Raw genomic sequence first — 21,014 nt, 5'->3', positions numbered from 1 at the left:
TCAGAATATTTTAGATAATTTATGAAATCTTTTAGTGTACATCTCCTTTGACTAGATCTAAATAAATTGCTGAACTAACAAAAAGACCAGATACCTAAGGAAATTGTTTCCCTAAATTTAATTAGACATACAGGCTTCCTCTGGACATCCTCCTCTCCACAAAGTACTTTCTGGAGTGACTTCACTTCCATGTTTTAAATGACCAGATTTTACAGGATATTCAAAGCACACAATAATAGAGTCACAGTCTTAATGATGGAAAATAATTGGGCAATCATTATTCCAGATGCTTGTATAGAAATGCATATTAAAAGAAATTCAGATAAGTAATATTAAGCAATATTTCCTCTTATTTGTACCCAGAACTTGTTGCATCAGCTCAATAGCAATAATCCATTGCTTATTACCTATGACTCTTCCATGCTGCTGTAACAGAGGATCATTGCAGTCTCTGAATAAGTGGGTTTCAGGTATAGCTTAGACTATGGACTGTGCACGCAGGACATGACTTAATTATCCTGCAATATGAAAGTTAGTTTTAACACTTTTAAGAGTGTGGATTGTGTAAAGGCATTTAGATGTTCATTGAGACTTCCAAAAGCATCTAAGCATATGAAATTGTCAGGAGTTCAGTCCTCCTACACAACCTGCACAGCACCCATCTGCCTCATTAGGCACTGAAATGCTTGTTAAAGTCTTTCCCCTTGCTAAGGAAAACTATGGCCCAGAACTGATTTTTCAGCTATTCAATTTAAGGTAATTATTGTGCCAGTACTGTAGCTGGCCCACCTTCCAAAGTACTGCAAGAACTCTTCCTGTGATGAGCTTCCAGCCTGAACACTGAAAGTGATCATGAAGCATTAATATAATTTCAAATACCAGGCAGAAATAGCCCAAGCACACTGGTGTTAGGCTGACCCTAGACTTCATGAGACTTTCTGTCTACTGATAGAACAGACTCTTCCTCTCTAAAAGACACTGGGAGATATTTAACTAGGATGTTTTGGGTTTTCTTCTACTGCATAGGAGTTTTGCCCCAGTGAGAGCACTGACAGCTCTCTCAGCCTGAGCAAAGCTTGAGATTGACTCGTATCTGCAGCTGGATTTAGCCAGGATGGCTGAAAGAGCCCCTGACCTGCTGCTCCCAGGGGCTGCTGCCCGAGAGCAGAGCAGTGAGGTAGCACTTGTGCTCTCCCTTGTGCAGAGCAGCACAGAGCATCACTCTGTGTATCAGCACAGCATGAAGTGCACACAGTTGGCAATGGTACATCAGGCTGTGACTCCTGCCCTTTGGAGGGGAACAAGCATTCTGTTGAGTTTCTCCTTCTCCAAGGACACCAGGCACTGCAAGAGGAGTGGTGCAAACCATGGGAATGCCTGCAGCTACGCTCACAGCTCTCCCTGTGAACACAGGCAGCAAATGCAGAGGGAGCACAGGCAGGGATGCAACAGTGACCAGACTTCAGAGGTATGGCTAATAAAAGGTTTCTTAAAGCAGCATTTCTCTGAATAAGCAAAAAGCCCAGAATGGGAATGAGTCTTAAAAGAGACATGGACAAGCTCCTTCTCCCACTGTCCATGGAGATGAAGGGCTGGTAAGGAACAGCTGTCCTCTGCAACCCTGAACTGAGGATAAGGGACTTTGTGGCTGCATTAATAAATTAAATTATGCTGGAGACCAATCCCTGGCAACTTAAACAACTGGAATGGCACTGCAATGTCCCCAGTGTCTATATTTTTTTATCTACTAGAAGGAACAGAGTCCTCACAAAATCCTCTACTAATATTCCTCAGTGGGCACTAGTTCACAGGAGTTTTGCAGCTCCAAAATCCATTCTGTTTGTGGTTTGGGAACTGTCTCTGGTGTTTGCTGTAGTCATATTTTCCTAGTTTCACACAAATTTCTGCAGACATTCAAACCTAAGGTGCAGGCACACTTGCTCAGTCTCTTGAAAAAGAGCCCAACAACAAATTACAATCCCCTCCACACAGCAGGGCCTGTTATTACCTTACTAATCAAAGCAAGTACTATCAAAGGACCTGCAGAAAGGAAACTTGCATATATACATCAAGCTTGTTCCAATTTAAAAAAATCACTCATTGCCTAATTCATTAAACAGTAGGAAATAGAAATGAAATGCTACATTTAGCAGAGATGCTACTGCTAATTATTAACCACAGTCTCTCATTAAGCACTTGCCTATCATTCTAAAATACAGTATGAACAAAAGAGGACAAAATATAATCTATAATCAAATTGGAACCTAATGATATCCAATTGAAAAAGCATGTGGTCATTTTCTCAGAAGATCAACTGGTGGCTTTATCTTGCTATTGATAATTAATGGGGGCCTCATAGCCTGGAAATAGTGTGCATTATGTCCATATAACATTCATTACCATCACAAATAAGGACAGAAGTTTACTTCACACCTGAACAAGAAGCACTGCCACAGGATCTAGCTCCAATTGCTGTCTTTGTAATGCTTTATTTGATAAGGGGCAATTATCTTTACAGGACAAAATCTCCCCATGTGACTCAGGTTTGACTCTTCTCATGGTCAAAGGAGTTGCTTTGTGTAGACATTGCATGATTTGCTGCTCTCTTTGCTAGGTTTCAAAGCAAAACTGTGCAACTCTTAACTGCCATACTCATCAACTCTAAAAGGCAGATCAATATCCAATTGCTCAGTCCTTGTAGCAAGGTAGTCATTTAGAAACCATCTATTCATGCTTGTGTTGAGGCCAGTATTTCTCACTGCGAATGAAGAAATTGCTAAGGTAAATGCTGCCTGTATGGAACTCAGAGTAATAGCTCAAAGCAATATTTGCCATTGTCATTCTTCCCAAGAAAATGCAGATCATAACAAGCTATTTTTTTTTTCTGTGAGGCTTGAATCAAGCTGAATCCAATGGATACAATCTTTTCTGTGGCTTTCTCAGTTTTTCCATCTAGCTTTGCAAATCTGAAGTGGGCACTGGGCAAAAGATAAACTTTGTGATCTATGTGAGATTCTGCCTTGGCCTAACTCAAAGGATTCCTAGGAAAGCATATTAAAATTTGAGCTTGTTTCTAAAAATACACAAATGGCAACCGCCTTCTTCTCAAATCCATTCCCATCTCCTACCATTTAAGAAATCACTTACAGATAATCCCAACTGTGACAAACCATGTGAAAGTAAAATCAGTAGGATTTAAACTATGCAATTATAGATGTTGGAAAGTTGGTTGCCTAGGTGTCAACTGCTCAGTCATGATCAATCCATAACTAAATGGCAACTGAGAAGAACAATTCATTTGACCAATCTCAGCATGAGAGAAACTGCCTTCTGGAAAAGCCTGGTTTTATCCACTGACTACAAGAGTGTCTCTGGCAATTACTTTTGACTTAGCCACCTTTTAGACAGATAGTTAAGTAGAGATGTATGTCACCTTATGTGCCACCTTACATCTACCATTCATGACAAAGATATTACACATTGATGCAGTTTTCAATATGTAAGAATTCTGGGTTTCCAGGCTGCACAACTATTTTCTAGGCTGCCTCTTTTATTAATTTCCAGTCTGCCTCCAGTATTTCTGCCCTTTGGCAGGAACAAGTGCCCCTAGATTTTCCTTTGCTTTTCAGCTCCACTTAAATGCACCAATACTTGAATAGGGGTTTCACAATATTTGGGGGGTTTAACAGGTAGCTTTAAGAAGCCCCTATCCTGCATTGCTTTGTTTTGCAGTTGTGAGCACACAGCAATTCAACACTCCCTACAGCTAAGGGTTATAATTTTTTTTTTTTTTGCTCCATAAGTTCATTTTAAGACAAATCCAAAATGGCTGAAAGAACACTTGAAGGTTTACCATGTTTGCTAAAATATGCTCTTTATTTATTGCTAAAATAGCTCTTTTGGCTAATTCATCATCTCTTAACCTGCCATTTAAGTTTGTGCCCTTGGCCTTCAGAACCAAACCTTCCTATTTCTTGATCTTGCAAATATGTCAAGGGGCTGGCTCTTTAGTGCTTTCTATCACTCTTAAACTTCACTACAATGAAGATTTTAGAAACTTCTGTGAACTGTCAGCATTTTCCCTCGTTAGTGCCCCTCTCCTTTATTATCAGAAAATTTCAAAATTTATTACCATTGCAACACCTTAATTTATGTTAGATTTTGTGACTGTGTAATCAGCATTAGCAATTTAGTATAAGCTTGACCAAAAGGTAACATTCATCTTGTCAGGGCAGTTAAAGGACTAAAAATGAGAGATTTTGTCTTCAATTACCTATTACATAAAGATTTGCTGTGAATGCATTCCCAAATTAAGCTATTCCTACTCCTTCCCTTTAACAAGAAAGGCTGCCATAGTCTCCCAGTCTGTTTCAATATTTTAATGTTTTCCTGCAACCCAGTGCCCACCAGAATCTTACCTGCAGCTTTTGTCCCTCATCTCCCTCTGCCAAGCATTCATATTTGCACCCCCTGTTGCCTGCTGCCTTCATGTGACATAATTTAACCTGTAGCCACTCTTGTCACTGCTGATCTCATCACAGATTGACAATGTTACCTTGCAATCAACTTTACGATGCCACCCAATGCCTTGGAAAGTAACTTACTGTCTCCAAAGTCCAAGACAATGGGGTATTTGATTAAGTTTTTCACAAAAGACTGTAAGGTTTTCAGCTATAACTACTTTGGAATAACATGGTTCAGTTACAGTCTGACCACATCTGTGAATAGCACTGTTCATGCATTAGGTCTGGAAAAAAGCATTAATAAAATATGTCAATGATAAGAAAATTGAACAGTAGGATTACATTACAGCATAAGCCACAGCATATGTCACAGTCAACACAGCCATAATACACAGAGTATCATCATATAGCTTCAGCAAGCCTCAACTCACACAGAGCAACACCACACCAGAAGGCTTCAGGTGTCTACACAAACAAAGTAACATCATTTCAGAAGGCTGCAAATGTCTGCCCTTCTTGTTCTTTAGCCCAGATTTTATACCCTCATGTTCATGCATTGCACCTGTGTGCCCTCTGTTCCCTCTCGTGACTGGTCAGTAACACCTGGGCACTCCATGGCTCACTGCTTTCAGTAGTGGTCACCTGCTTTTCACAGCTGTAGCTCATTAGGGATGAGGCTGGGCCCCTGCCCTATTCCCAATTACCACAAACTGTGTACCTACAAGATTATACAAGCAAACTTAGGTATTCAGTTGTAGGACATTTACCTTTTGAAGTGAGCAGGAATGTATCCATGGCTGTCAGTGGCTCTCTGCAGTAGGGACAAGATTCCAACTCCACTCACACCATGGTCCTGTCTCTCCTGGCCTCAGAGGACCTGCTTGCAGTTGAACACTATGGCCATTGGGTATGTGCACACACAGGGAGGAATTTGTCTGGTCTTACGCAGGCAATCCTCCATCTGAATCAGTCAGCTGTACCATCATCAGTGGCATGTAGTAGTTTTAAGGTGTGATTTAGATATCTGCTTTAAGATTATATAAATCTGTCTTGGTTCGACAGGACAGGAATCTGCGAAGGAGGGCTAAAGCCTCCTGTGCAATGGAGAAGGTAAACCCCCTCCCTCCGAATTACTAGGAGTTTTAAATCAAAAGGCTCTCAGGCAAAGATATGGGAATGGGAGTAACAATTCTTTACTAGGAGAAAACTAGACAACAATTTAAAAAGGCAAATGCAATCGGTACAAACAAAACCAGTGAAAAAGTCCAGAACCTGAGGATTCGGGGTGCCAGTAGCAGTCCTGCTGGGACTATTGATCCCCTTGCAGTGGCTGATGAATTGCAGCTGCAGTGGTGATCTTTTGAAGGGTATAGTTTTCCTCTGAAGATCTGGTGGCAGTGGGGCCGGTCTTCCTCTGTGCCGGGGTTGCCTCCAAGCTCCGCCGCCGTCGCCTCAGCGCGCTCCCGCTGCTTCGCTGCGAGTGCCGCCGAAGAGAGCTGCTTCTCTGGGAATCCCGCGAAGAGAGAGAGCCAGCTGCCTCTCTCCCCAAAAAGCTACCCCTTTAAACAATAATAGAGTGCTTGGCTTCCCCCTCTGGGTGGGACCCCTCACAATGGGAGATGTTACATTTACCAGCCTGGCAGTGAGTCAGTCAATAGTGTATAAACAAACCATTGCCTCTACAGGGCAAACCATTGTCTTTGGGAGAGATAACAAAACCTGCCCAACACGTTTGCCTTCAACAGATGGCAAATAGAATACAAGCTTATCTTACAACCCAGGACAGAATTACATCTTAAAACTGCCTGTCTCTCACCACGGAGCTGAGAGTGACAGTGGTTTAAATATATAGACACAAACACCTAGAAGTACTAATATTGTAAACAGTATCAGGGCCAGGTAGCAGGAGCAAGTCAGACAAACACTCCACCTTCAAGAAAGGATGGTGATGTGTGGCCTGCCCATGGGAAAAAGCCCTAGACCTGGATCCCTTCTCAGTTATCATGAGCTCTTCCAGGAAATGCTAGTTGAATGAGAGCAAAACTATGTCAATGACTTTTCTAGCAAGTTTGCAGTGTGGACAATTAAGTTTGCAGTCCTTGGTCCACAGCTTGGCACTCTTGATTTAATATATGTTCCCAGAGTGCCACAGCTACCTTTTGACAGAATCCTGATACCAAGTATCTCTTTCAGCTTTAGGTGCTAAAACAGACTTAGAACCAGGAAATTTTGGTACCTGTATTATTTCTCTCTTTTCTCAGGATACTTAGGAATTTTCAGGATCAACGCCTTCTCACAGACAGCATTGCTTTGTTGAACTGCTTTACTGCTAGACGAATCACAGTTTAGTATCACATGCCATCACCTTGCAACTTCAACAACTGCACACATCTCCATCTGTTATTAAACATTTACCTAAGCCTGGAGGGAATGACGTGCTGAAAGACACACACACACAGAGACAAAAGGCATTACTTTGTGATGCTGCTTCCATACAAGACCAAAAAATTTACTGAGCCCCCCATCCACAGTAGTTCTATGACCTGTTCTACAGAATGGGAACCAGAGCATCCCTGCCCACACTAACCTGCTGTCTGCTTATCTTGCCCACCTACACATGAACATTCCAGACCCTTGTACAAGGAGGAACAGCTTCAATAGAAGGGGTTCAGCACCTCCTCTTTTTCATCCAGGACAATGTACCTCAATGCTTAGTTCCTGTACATGCAACATAAATCTGAAGCTGCTCAGTCAAAGAAGACAACAGAATAAATAAGCTCCCATATCCTGTTTTATTGCTTTGGTTAGACTGAGCTCTATTTGGCATCTAGATTTGTAAATCTGCAGAATTATTGGGTCTTGTCAGGATATGGTATGAGATAAATAACTCTGCACAGCCCTGTAGAAAACAAGGTTATTCTGGCATGCACAGAAGGAGTCCCAGCTTTTGCTGGAACTGTTACAGAAAACTGAGCTGCCTGTGAAGCTCAAGCATCTCTGGCAACAACGCCATGGAAGTTTTGAAGATTTAAGTCTTTGATACCCAAGATACAGATTAAGTTGGGTTTACACTAAAAGGTCTCAGTCATCTGCCCAATAGATGGTGGTGTAAAAGGCTGACAGGGATACCCTGAATCTTGATGATACAATCCTAACTGTGGGTTCTCTGTCTTCCAGTGAGTTACTTGGCTAGGCTTTGAGAGTGGAGGTTATCTTGGTCCACTGGTTACAGAATCCCTAAAACAGTCTTTATAATGATTTTTCAATTTGTATAATTTGATGTTTTCAAGAAAGGCAATTTGAACATACCGAATATATTGATGCAACCTGGTAGCAACATCATAGCAGGTGTTTCACTGAAATTTGTAATTAATACAGAGCTAAAGCACCTTTAGTTCATATTTTATGATTAAATTTTCTCTCCATAACCCCTGCAGTAACTCTTCAGGGAACTGTAATATCATCTGTATTTTATTTTTAGGAAAACATTCCCCCAGCTATTGCTACAGAACAATATAAATTTCTTTATCCTGGATTTTTAGTTTCAACTTTAAGGATTTCTTATCATCATCTGCAGCACAAGCTGCATGCATTTTTATACCACTTCTTCAAATATAAATAATCTTAAAATTAAATGTGACCTCTGTATGTTTATCTGGCACAAACTCTAGAAAAAATTTTCCCTGTTGGGAAAAGCTCAGACTGGGGAATCATTCTCTTTCTGACAGCAGAGAGCATGAAGTCCATAGCCTTTGTTATTTTGAGACCTCTCTATCCACAAGAAGTTCTCTTGTCCTGCCCTCCTGCTTGGCCTCAGGGAATTTAGCAGTGAAGAGTCAGAATTTAGCCTCTGCCCCACTAGAAACTACTCATTCTCCCATCTTTGTGGCTTGTTTCAGGTGTAGACTCCACCTATAGCAGCTTACAAGACTCAAACTGAACTGTCTTAGGAGGAACAGAAAGTAAGACAGGGGCATGGGGATGGAAACAGTTATGCAACCAGTCTGCCATGCAGACTCCCACACCCATAGGGTGAGCATGATTCAAGCAGCTTTGACTCCTGGGAAATAATATGGAAATAGTTCTCTTCATATAAGGTTGTGGTTCTAGAAGGTTCCCCAGTTCTTCCCCAATTGGTTGTCATTTGGTGTAGAGTTTTCCATATTTCTAATCATTGTTTCAGATTGGATCCTTACCCTCAGATTCACTACTCAACTGACCCTGTATGTGTATCCTGCCTATCCTATTCTGGGTCTTTGAAATTAGTCCTATACTGTTGCTGGGCTTCTCCTGTTTGTTGTTTTCATCATTAAACCCTTTTATTTTTTGGACAATTCCATTGCACCCGTCCTTTTGTTTATCACCACCTTAGTCCTGACAACACGGTCCCAGGGTCGCAGAGCTGAAGCCATGCCAAGTTGCCTTTGCCCACCCAGCCCAGACGGAGAGGTCTCTTCCTTGGCTCCTCACAGCATGAACTGGAAGAAGATGTTTTGAATGACATCTCTTTATTTCCTTGTCTTCAGAGTTTGCTTTAATGAGGTATGCAGATTAGCAAACCAAAGTTAATTATTTTCTGACACAAATTAGGGGAGATGAATCACTGATTACTAAAGCAACTTTGAGATGTCTCTCTGCATGGCTTATGTAAAACAAAGGGAAAAGTGACAGACAGAAAAAGCTCTGGTGATGTCAGTAACACCCTTGAGGAAGTAAGTAGGGGTAGATATTTCCACAAGTATATTTCACAGCCACCAAAATCATAGAATTATCTGGGTTGGAAGGGACCTTAAAGATCCTCTAGTTTCAATGCCCCTGCCATGGGCAGGGAACCTTTCACTAGACCAGGTTGCTCAAAGCCCCATCCAACCTGGCCCTGAGCACTTTCAGGGATGAGGCATCCACAAAGACTCTGGGCAACCTGTTAGAGTGTCTTATGGAAAAAAAAAAAAAAAAAAAAAAGATGAATGAAACCAAAAGATCCATATCTGGGTATGGCACTTGGTGCCATGGTTTAGTTAAGGTGTTTAGAGCAAGGGTTGGACTTGATGATCTTGAAGTTCTCTTCCAACCTGGTCATTCTGTGATTCTGTGATATTGTCCCCTTAACCATTCTGCTGAAATTGCAATGAACCTAATCAATTTGGTGGTAAAAGGAAGAAAACTGGCATTACATGCTTAAGGCTGAAAATATAATATAAAACTAACCATAATATAATCCCCTTGGTGAAATCTAGCCTATGGATTTTGTGCTCACTGTTGGTGTCACTGTTTTCACATGCAGCAGTGTAAGAAAAGTCCTTGGGGGTTTTGAGGGGTTTAACTGAAATAATCTGGGAAGGTTACTGTGATAGCAAAGAGCTGGGGTGCAACACCAGAGCTGCACAGGCTCAGAGGTTCAATCACAGGTTCTAACAATAGTGATACTTGCCCAAATTATACCTTGTTTCCTGATAATGTATATTTGCACACTGACCTTTCACCAGTCATATTGCCTTGTGTGGCCAGCTGGTATAATCATACTGTTTACTTCTCATGAGGCACCTCCAGAGGCTAAAGATATAAATTTGAAATGTAGATGTTATAAGACAAGCCTTTAAATCCATCAGATCTGTCTACTGTATTGCTGCACTCTCAGTGTGATTTCAGAAGCTTTAGCACTGCAAGAACTGCGAAAAACAGGCTTTTGCTCAGTGTACTGGAGCCTTGACATCTGAGGCGCCCCAACCCAGGCACAGGAGATTTTGTGACACCTAACATCAAAGTCAGCTTTTCTCCTTTGCCTTGCTGAAAGGCAGTATTTTGGTGGCTGCTCACTTGAGAGCCCAGTGTAGTAAGTGCAAAGTTCTGTGAAGCCCAAAGGTGAATATGTGCCAATAAACACAAAATCAGCATTGTGTGAGCAACTGTGGCATGCCAGTCTCAAGTAGTGAAATGTTCTGTAAGTCTCCTTCAAGACCATGCTTCCACTAGTATTGGAAAAAGTCAGCAAAGTCTTTACATCTCACCCAAGTAACTCTCGTAAGCAACAAAGAATTTTGTGGTCCTAAAACTTCACATTTCATAATCGGAACACAAACTCATTTTGATTGTTCCATGTACATGAACTTTCAAGTACTCAGTGTCGAGTCTCCTTCTGAACCTCTCAGCATCCATTCAGGACCCTGCTCATTAAACAAATGTCCTTCCACATTTAAGAATCTTCTTGTTCTAATTTTAGCAATGTAGCAAGGACATTTTCTTGCATTTCCCTTCATTGCCAGATTGTCAGCCTCCCAAATTAACACTCAAGATCCTATTTCCATGTCACAGACAGAGGTGACAGGAGAATTTATGGGGTTTAATTTGAAATATTGCCCTATTCCCTGCAATTAAGTTTACTTCTCTAAGCTGGATGAGAAGAAAAATGTCTTACTCTGCTACATCCATTTCTGTTATACCTGCTAATTTTGCACTATCATTTGCCTCATTAAATTGAATGTCCCTGTATGACACTGATGATGTTAAGATTTGGAACAGAAATTTTAGTATCTGTCCCAGTAGAGAAAGAAGATAAATGTCTTGATGCAGATGCACCATAATGCATGGAAGAAGCAGGGTATAAGAATGGCATGTGTTGCCACCTGGATTAGCTCATCATCAAATTCATAGCATATCTACCAACAGTTTCTCTATGTCTCACATCCAGGCTGGGTTAAAAAGGTGAGCCTAAAATAAAGAACATCCTACATCAAGAATAAAACAAAGATTCAAGACATTACAAGATGATGATAAGAAGATGAGGAACAGGGAAATCTATTTAAACATTAAAAAAAAAAAACAACAACTTTTTACTTGCAGGGGTGTTTAAAAATGGTAGTTGTGTAGTCTTCACTCTTGGAAATATTCAAAACCACACTTGGCTTGGTCCAAAGCAAACTGCTTTGGTTAATCCTGCTTTAAGCAGGTGTATTGGAATAGATAATATTCAGAGATCCTTCCAACCTCCACCATTCTGTGATTCTAACAGGGTTGGATCCTTAACACCTCTTCTTAAGGAGACAAATAATCATGAGCAAATTCTCTCGAGAATGAGAATGAGAATGAGAATGAGATGCAACGGGATGGTGAGATGCAATGGGATAGTGAGATGAGATCAAGGCCATCATCAGCTTCTGTGGGTGCAAAAATGCTTACCCAAAACCATCAACTTGTCATCAAAATATGGAGAACCCAGGAAATTTGATGAGTACTCAATAATAAGAGTCCTTTGTACTTTTTTCCTCCACAATGCATATGGACCAGTCTACCTTGTCTACCTGATCAACTTGATCATCTCAGATGCCTGAATGGTGGGTATGTGATTTGGACACACATGTCTTAGTGCTTGAGATCATTCAGGTATGCGGGTGGGAGAAAATGAGATAACCTTTCCTTCCACATTACTTCTGCCTTTGAGCTTTATAATAGTGTTTCTACAATGGTGCAGCATTATTTTCTACAATGATCTGATGCAATATGTGGCAGGGTGAGTGAGCTTTTTCTTCCACAGAAGCACTGTAAAATTCAGTGCACAAAATTTTATGTAACATTTCCTCATATGGGAAAAATTAATATTGACCCAACTCTTGACCTTTGTTCATTTTTAAACTGCAGTTTTCTGCTTGTCTAAAAGATATGGGTTAGTTCAGCTAGGGGAAACCCAAGGACCTTTGTTACAATCCAGGTCAGCCCACACTATCAGAATGAACCTTTCTTGCCCCAGAGATGACAGTACATTTACTTATGAGTACTCAGTTAAAAAATACAACACATTATGTTTAATTTTGCACATATGATTTTCCATTTTAATGCTAGCAAACAGAGCAAATTGTTTTGTCAATGCAATAGCTCAAACTAATCTTATTTCTGTTAGCTTCCATCAAAATCTTAAGGACTGTAAGATTTCTCTTCAACTCTATTTACTCTTCTCCTTCCTTGATGTCCAATCTCAAGCACACAACATTTTTATGAACAGACTGTTATGACAGTACCCACAGTACAATGATGAAATATGCTGCATGTCAAAGGCAAGCAGCACCATCTGCCAGCTCTTTCAGAGCACTGCAAGGAGCAGCAGGCTTGCACCGAACTTGGGCAATCCTGCAGTAGAAGTGGGTGAGAAAAGGAAAGTCGGTATTTCTCACACAGTCCCCAATTCTCTATAAAATTCTAGAGTAAAGATAACTGTTACGTACCATTGAATCAGTTCATGACTCAAACTAATCAAGATTTTTTGAAATACACCAAACTACAACATATTTTTCTGAACACTTTGATTTGTTGCAATAAAAAAGCATTCAAAGTAATATGCTACTTTAATTTAAACACTTTGGGGAAAAATTTTTCCTTTAATTTAAAAGCTTTGGGGAAAAATTTTTCTAAGGTCTAAGATGGATATCTGGCAAAAAGAGACTGGACCACAGGCATTCACATATAACCAATATTCTCTTGTCCCATATGATCCTCTAATTTTTCTAAAATAGAGTGTAGGAGCTGTCTCTAGTCCACCCATTTATATTCTTTCACTCCATTTGCTCTTCATCCCCTTTCCAGATGTGTGAGTATCTGAATGAATATGTCTCCCTGCACAGGGACAATTGGCTAGAGACTTTCCAAATATTCTTTTTTTAAGAAACTTTTGGTAAAAAATGCTTTTCTGGTAGCATACAAGCAGTTTAGTTATGAAACCAGCCTCCTCCTCTGAGGAAGAGTTGATCCAAGCCATTCTCCCTGATAAAAGATAAAAAACTATAAAAAAAAGTAAAATCAAGATAGTTCTCCAGACCTCTAGCTTCCAAAGAATAAACACATGACACAGCTCTGATCTCCTAGAAGTACCTTTTCCTCAGACTGCTCTTCTGTACAGAAGTGGAAATTAGCTTTCTGATGGATGACATGTTTTAATTAGTGACAATAGCAGACTGAGTGAGGGGAAAGGAAGATAAGTTAGGCTGTAGATTTGCAAGTTCTGGCACAGAAAACATGTAGCACAGCAAGATCTAAAATCCAAAAGGATCCAAATACTAACACAAGGCAAACACATGCCTTTTCTGATGCTTAATACAGACTTCACATACTTCTTAAAGCCATCACTTGAGTCCAGACAGAGTACCAGCTGGTGTCTGGAGATAAGGTGTTTTGACTTCTAGCTTGTCACTCATTTGTCACTCAAATGAAAAACTGCAGAACTCACAAGATGACTAAGACAATATTTGAAAAATAAAGGGCATCACTCCAGAGAAAGATAGTATTCTACATGTTAAACCAACAAGTGTAGGCAGAGAATCAGCACTGAGTTGGTAGCTTGGTCTACTCATACAGTATAAATCAAGCTTGTGAAATACTAAATAAAACAGAATAGCATAAAATATGCATCTGGGATGACCAGCTTCTGGCTCATCACACAACCTGCCTGGCCAGGCTGCCTAGTGGCAAGACAAAAGTGACCCCCTGTGGCTTTCAATTGTGGTTCCGTGTTCCTTTGCAGCCTCCCTCATGCTCAAGCTCTCTTTCCATGGGAATTCTGCAAATTGCAATGTTACTAACATACAATTTACTATATTTAAATGTTTTTGTACTAGAAGGACTCAAGTGAAACTGGCTGTTGTTACATTTTAGCATCTTTCCTGATAAGTTACTTATCTTCCACATCTTTGTCACATGCACAGGGCTGCCATATAGACATGTGCCTGCACTGTAACCCTCACCATCTGTATGCTTACAAAGATGAGCATATAGCAAGTAAGACTAAAGGCAAAATGGAATGTACATAGGAGAAAGTCACTAGACTCTTTACATAAGAAAAGCAATTTTTTTTCTGTTTTCCAATTTAAAATGTACATATTCTCAATTTCTTGATGCTCATTAGCTTGATAATGTGTAACCCATACTATTTGCTCCTGGGGTTGTTTTATTTATTTTGCAAGCTCACCAAGTTTTGCAAGCTCTCTGGAACTCAACATACATGCGCACACACACAAGTCTGTTACAAATTCTTTTTGTCAGAGATCCACCAACTAAAGCGAATTAGAGATGCTAATTTGATCCCCATATCTAAGTGGTCTCTGGCTAGTGGCTCAGTGTAGTATTGGTTGCTGAAATACAAAGACATCTCAGAGATGCAGCTGGGGTGGAGTTGGAAAGGGGCTGCCAAAGAAAGCTTGGAGCTGAAGAAAGATCTATCCCATGGGGATTGTGTAGCTGGAGGAAAGGCTCAGGCACTTGGTCTAAGGCCCAGGCAAGGACTGCAGTTCAGTACAGAGACAAAAGATAATCTCAGAGCTACACCCATTAAAAGGCTGGAAGGTGTCTTTCCAAGTAAACTAAAGACTGATGCCAAAAGTCAACCACCTTGGAAGAGTGCCATCAACCCTGCTCCTGGAACTCTGGGCTTTCTCTCAACCCAACACTGAAGTAAAGCAGTGGCATTAGCAGAGCTCACATCCAAAGAATTCTGATTGGGAAGGATCACTGACCTATGTCTTAGCTTATTGACTGGGACAGGATTAGATCTAAAAGCCACAGACAACAGTGGGAGCAGGGCTGGAAGATGGTAGAAAAGACTGCAAAAGTATCTTCTTTGGACGTCGTGGAACTGGGATAAGATTTGGGCAACCCTATCCAAGGGATGTCATTTGGGCAACCCTATCCAAGGGACGTCAGGGTAAGAGAAAAAGCCAGCACAAAACTACAGCTGTAGAGACCCAGGAAAGTACGTTCCAAAGCAAACTAAGGGCTAATGCCCAAAATCTCCTCTAAGGAATATTCAGCCCAGAGGAAGCTCTTAGCTTAGGGGTAGTGTGGTTTTTCACCAGAACTTTCTAAACCTCATGAACACTTTTTGATTTAATAGTGACTAAAGAGGTTGCACACAACAGCACTGGTAACATCACTAGGAGATAACGTCACAAAGGAAGAAACATGAAGCACTGTTGATTAGGTGACAATTTGTTACAATGGAGTAGAGGGTGTCATCTATAGGGGTTTTGGTTTTAATAATGTTTAGGTGCATTACAAAGCTCTTGTTTGTGTCCCTATTCAGTAGCCATAAATGCAGGTTTTACTGACTCACAGTCACAGGCAAGTGGCACCCCAGGCTGATCAAGAGGAGCTTATAGAAAAATATTGCAAACTTCTTACAGAGTAATGGCCACTGCTGCTTCCTATTGTATAAGAACTAGACCCTCTAGCATAATCTCAGTGACAAATAACCTTCCCTGCTGTCTTCTCTGTCAATGCTGTCCTAAGTGTCTGTTGGATTATATGCACACAAAGCCACTCACACACATCTCCAAGTGTTCTGCTGAGATCCCCATGAGCTAAAGGCATCAGAGCTGCCACTGAAAGGAACATACTGTGCTCGTGTCTGCAAAGGGCACATAGTCTTAGAATGGGAAATGGCACAGTGGCACCTAGTGGTTATCATTGCCTTATCTGATACCAAGCAGCAATAATCCTTGCAATAATCCTTGATTCTTTAGGGTTGTGCCCTGCACCAGTGCTCAGACAGGGAAATATAAAAACTGTAGGGTTATAAAAGCTAAACTATAAAATACAAAAGCTAAAAGGGCAGGGGAAATCTGGAGGTTGGTCTTTCTGCCTCCCTTTCTCTTGCAGAAAAACTCCTAGGCATGAGGGGCCAACCCCCAGCTCAGTTATTCTCAATTGCTCTTCCAACAAACAGTTTTCATGAACTCATCCGTAACTTCTTCTCAACTTCATCTGCTTCCAAATATTCTACAACAAAACTTCTTGATCATATGGATATTTGTACTATACAGGTATTTGTCATCTATTTTCATTGTTTTCTCATTACTAGAAAACAGGTCAGTCCAGTTATTTCTAAACCTCTGTCACCTTGATGCCCTTCTCTAAAATAATATCAATTCACTGTTGGGATTTTGTTTAGCAAAGCCTTTTTTTTTTTTTTTTTTTTTTGTTACGGTGCAAATAAAGGCAAGCTTATATATTATTCAGCTAATGATGGAATTTATGTTGTCCATTAGCAACTCAGGCTAAGAAACTCCAGAAAAGCAAACAAGGTTGGTGGTAACTGCCCTATACAAGCTTTTTTTCCAAGCCCATCTCCAAAATAATCAATTTATTAATGAAAGCTGGCTAAACATTTGAAAAAAAATAAAACAGCAATATGAAATCAGGCCAAAGAATCAACCAGACAGTACCTTGGAAGAAAATATACTGCCTGCCATTGTGTACAAATACACTGGTGCATTGCACTGCCATCCCAGATTGACTGCAGAACCCTGTCTCATCAGCCAGTACTCCCCAGGGATGCAGGTACCACTAGAGCTGCCTGGATATGCAGGCTCCCCCCTTCCAGTCAGACTTGCTTCCACCAACCTAAAACAAACAAACTAGTAGAGGTCTACATCTATAACACCTAATAAATACACCCCTTCACTGCCACTCATGGCATTTCCCCCTTCTTTTTACAGTTTCCCTTGGTGTACATACACTGCTGTACTTTTCAACTCCCTCAATATCTGCTCTTAGTCTTGTTCCATCACTTCTCAAATATCCTTTAAAATCAACACTTCTGAAAGCTTCACTAAAACACAAGCAAAGCCAGGCTGGCCTCATGCAATGTGTTTATTGTAGCTTAAGACAAACTCTCCTGTTCAGGCGTCAAAGGGAACCAGTACAGCCCAAAGCAGCTAAATGAGGAACGTTTCTATATTCAATTACTTAGTAAAGCAAGATACCAAGAGGGAAAGCTGAGGTGGACTCACAAGCTATACATGAGATGTCTGAAAACACTGATTTCTGCTGAAACACATATTTGTAACAAGATCATAAAGCCTTTTAGGAACAACTAGAAAATATTTGACTGGTTTTAAACTTATTTACAGTCCCTCTAACACAATCTGACAGGAAGGTCTGTGGTGCTGGTCCTTAGATTTTCAATAGGCTGATGCTTTGACTTTCTTGAGCCGAGATGTTAAGTGACCATACAGATGCTGCAAACACATGCAGTGTTTGTCTAGCAGAGTTACATTGATTTGACGTGTAGGACTACAGAGAGCTATTAACCTTGTGTGGCAAAAGCTTACCTCAGCAGAAATCCTTGTACAGAAATAGTTTGTCATGAAAAGAAAGCATTAACTATGCTAGCAATGCTGTGTTCACTGTAAAGGTAGATGGCAGAGATAGGCCTTCACAGAATCAAGAACACTGCAGGTGATCTTCAGAGCCACAGTTAATTCTGGGTGCTCAGGGTCATATTCAGAGTTTTAATATCTCTAGGGATGAAGGTTGCAAAATCTTTGTATGCCAATGCTTAGTCACTCTCAAAGTAAAAACTGTTTTCCCATATGATGTAACCATTTCCTTCGTTGGAATTTTCCTTGGTTGAAACATTTTCCTTTGTCCTTTCTCAAGACATAGGGGGAACTCAGGCTGAGGAGGCTCTGAGGAGGCTCTCCTCACCAAAGAGAACAATGTTCATGGGCATTCAGAGTGATTTCTAAGGCTTTTCTATACAACTAGTCAGCCTGTATGTCATACATTCAATTCATACTATTTTTATTAACGAAAAAAAAAGACACCTTAATGACAGCTATTCTTACTTTAATACAACAGATCTTTCTCCTTGGCACAAATGGTCAAATAAAATGAGGCAGTCATTACTCTGAAAAATGTCAAGACACTTACTGGACTTCCCTAACACTAGGTATCCACTGTACTTGTCTTTTCTTGACAATCCCAGGGTGACTTCCAAAGTGAGAGATAGTGTGGTCTGCCACACAACTACACATGACCTAGTCAGCCCTGAGATTCAGGAAGAGACTGCAATTCTGTTTAGTACAGAAGTGAGACTCAACTGGAGATGCTCCTAAAGGATCTTTTGGACTGCAACACAGTCCTCTGCACCAAGCATCATGTTACTTCCTGAAAATCTTATTGGTTTAATTGAAATGGTTTTGTGCAATTTTTTTCTTTTAATGCAGAATATTCTGGCAGATCTGCCAGAAGAGGCAAAGGATTTTACGTAGCTGCTGAAAACATTGTTTCTGTGCTGTCAAGCCTTGTTAGATACTTCAAGTTAGAAAATTTGAGACTTGCTGTGCTGGCAAGTTGCTTGATCAAGTAGAAGAAAACAGGGAAATGAACCCAGAAGCAACTCCTTCTATTTTTTCAGCAAAACAAGAATATATTTTTCCATTCTGTTCCTATTCCCATTTTGGAAATGTAGGCACAGGAAGAACTGCCATTATGTACTCTTAGGGTCAAATTTTGGGAAGTCCTCGCTCATGTAACTAACGGAAAGGTTTTCATGCTTCAAAACTGGATGCTCATGCTTGCACCCTCTTTGATATTCTGGTATCTGAGACATCTCCTACATCATGCATTCTCTTGCTTCTCACAAGTTCAGCAGCATCCTCAGCACAGAGGCATCCTCAATAAACCAAATCCTTATTTTCTATTTTCCTTTTGCCACTGAAATCTGAGGGTTCAGTCTATGCTAACTTAAGCTACTGGAAGTCAGAACTATTGGGGTTCTGCCAGACTCTTGCTTCTAAATCTGTCCCTTCCCTTGTGCAGATGTTTCAGGGAATTTAGATAGATTAAATTTAATTGCTGAATACAAAGCCATGAGCTGTCAGCTGGGCCTCCCCACATTCCTACTGTCACTGCTTCCAGCAGCACCAGAACAAAATGGGGTCACACTAGTAACACCTTCATCAACAATGGCCACTGCTCCCAAACTTCTTGGGCAACAGTAAAATTGGTCTGGCAGCTATTAATGTTAGAAATACTAAAAAAATAGTATTTGCTGCTATTTTGAAGGAGTGGGTGCATCCTCAGATCCCCTGAGAACAGAGGCTTCACAGCTCAAGGGAAGGACCTCTGGCAGGTATCCTGCATCAAACAATATTCTAGAAAATGCCACTAGAAATCCTTCTGATTCATCTTGCAATCTCGCTGTCTCACATGGCCCATATGAATGACAGGTGACTTGGGACAGGCACCGCAGCAAATTATGATACAAAGAAGTGGAATGACAGGTCCTCCTGAGAACCTGAATGACCACAATAGTAAAGAATTCAGAGAGAAAGGCCTGGATTTGAATAGGTGAATGCTCCATTTAAGTAACAGAAAAGGACAGATGGCTGATTCTAGTCTTTTGCTAACTCCAAGTGACTAAAAGTATGTTAATAACACAAAAGAAAATTGTGTGAATTTGCCTGTTCCTTCAGGCTGTGAACCGCACTACAGAAATACTTAGCCCCATCTCACTTTGGAAGTCAGAAAGCAAACAGAACTTGTAAAGTCAGAATGCCTCTATGTTACACCCCTTATATTCATCTGCCAAGGCAGGAACCAGGCAAGACCCCTGGAATACAAGATTACTTCTTTCATTTATAATAGTGATTATCTCAGTGTCCTATGTTCTTCAAACACAGCATTTCCTTTGTCTGGTAATCAATTTCAGATATGGTATCAGCTGGCTCCCCTGCACACATTCATGAGGTGTCCCAGGCTCACACATGGAACAACGTATCCTCATCAGCCTGCTGACCTCAGAAATCTACCAAGTCCCTCTGATCCTGTCCCTGTAAATATCAAGGTATCTTTAAATGTAGACTCAATTAACTTGTCTCATTAACCTCTGCAGACAAAGTATGTTTCCTCTATTCCCCTTTGTATGCACTATGAGTCACATGAGACTTTTTGGGCACTAATACATTGAAGTTCGTGCTGCAATGGAGAAATAGCATCTAAATCTATGTCGAGACTCCATTCAAGCACTGTCTTCACTGAGATGAAAGCCCCACACAAGCTCATTACCACACTTCATCAGTTCTGCCTGAAGGCAACTTGTTTATCACATAGCCTCTATAGTTTCCCTGTTTCCATCGTTATTTATCACTCGACTAATATTTGTCATGGTGCAGGTTTTATCGGCACTATCTTATGTGTATTTCCAGAACACACATCAAAAAATATTGAACTGCTAATGTAGAACTGTTTCCTGCAGAAACTCTCTAGGAACTTGACAAGGCAGTAAAAATCTCTCTTAAAGGTTCTTATTTGGCAATAGCTACTTTAACATGTGCTTCTACGTGCTATAGAAATGTCAAATACAACCATTCAACTTACTATAGCAGACACCCGTGGAAAAGAAATCACTCTTATCTTTATGCAGACCCTTCTATTAGCCATTCTCTCCCCTTGTCCCCAGTTCTCAATTTTCTCTGCAAATTTCCACACCATGAAGTGACTATTTTATGATTTCTGGGTTTGAGAATTTTACCTAGTGCTAATGTCATGCTAATTGCTCAATAGTGCCATAACATCTCATGTTTAGTTTATTCACCATACCATGGAACATACCAGACACTCAAGAAATACTCATTGATGGTCTGCAAAGCAACTGCTGTTTGCTTTAGGAATCAGTAAAATAATAGACATGTTTTAAGACCTACAAAAGTGCAAAAACTTGAACCTGCCTGCTCAGCAGCCTGCCCCTTTTATGGATGGAAATGCCAAGACACCAGTGTTTGTAGC

The sequence above is a fragment of the Lonchura striata genome, chromosome 3 (assembly GCF_046129695.1).
Source record: "Lonchura striata isolate bLonStr1 chromosome 3, bLonStr1.mat, whole genome shotgun sequence".
Taxonomy (NCBI): Eukaryota; Metazoa; Chordata; class Aves; order Passeriformes; family Estrildidae; genus Lonchura; species Lonchura striata.
This window is presented reverse-complemented; position numbering follows the sequence as displayed.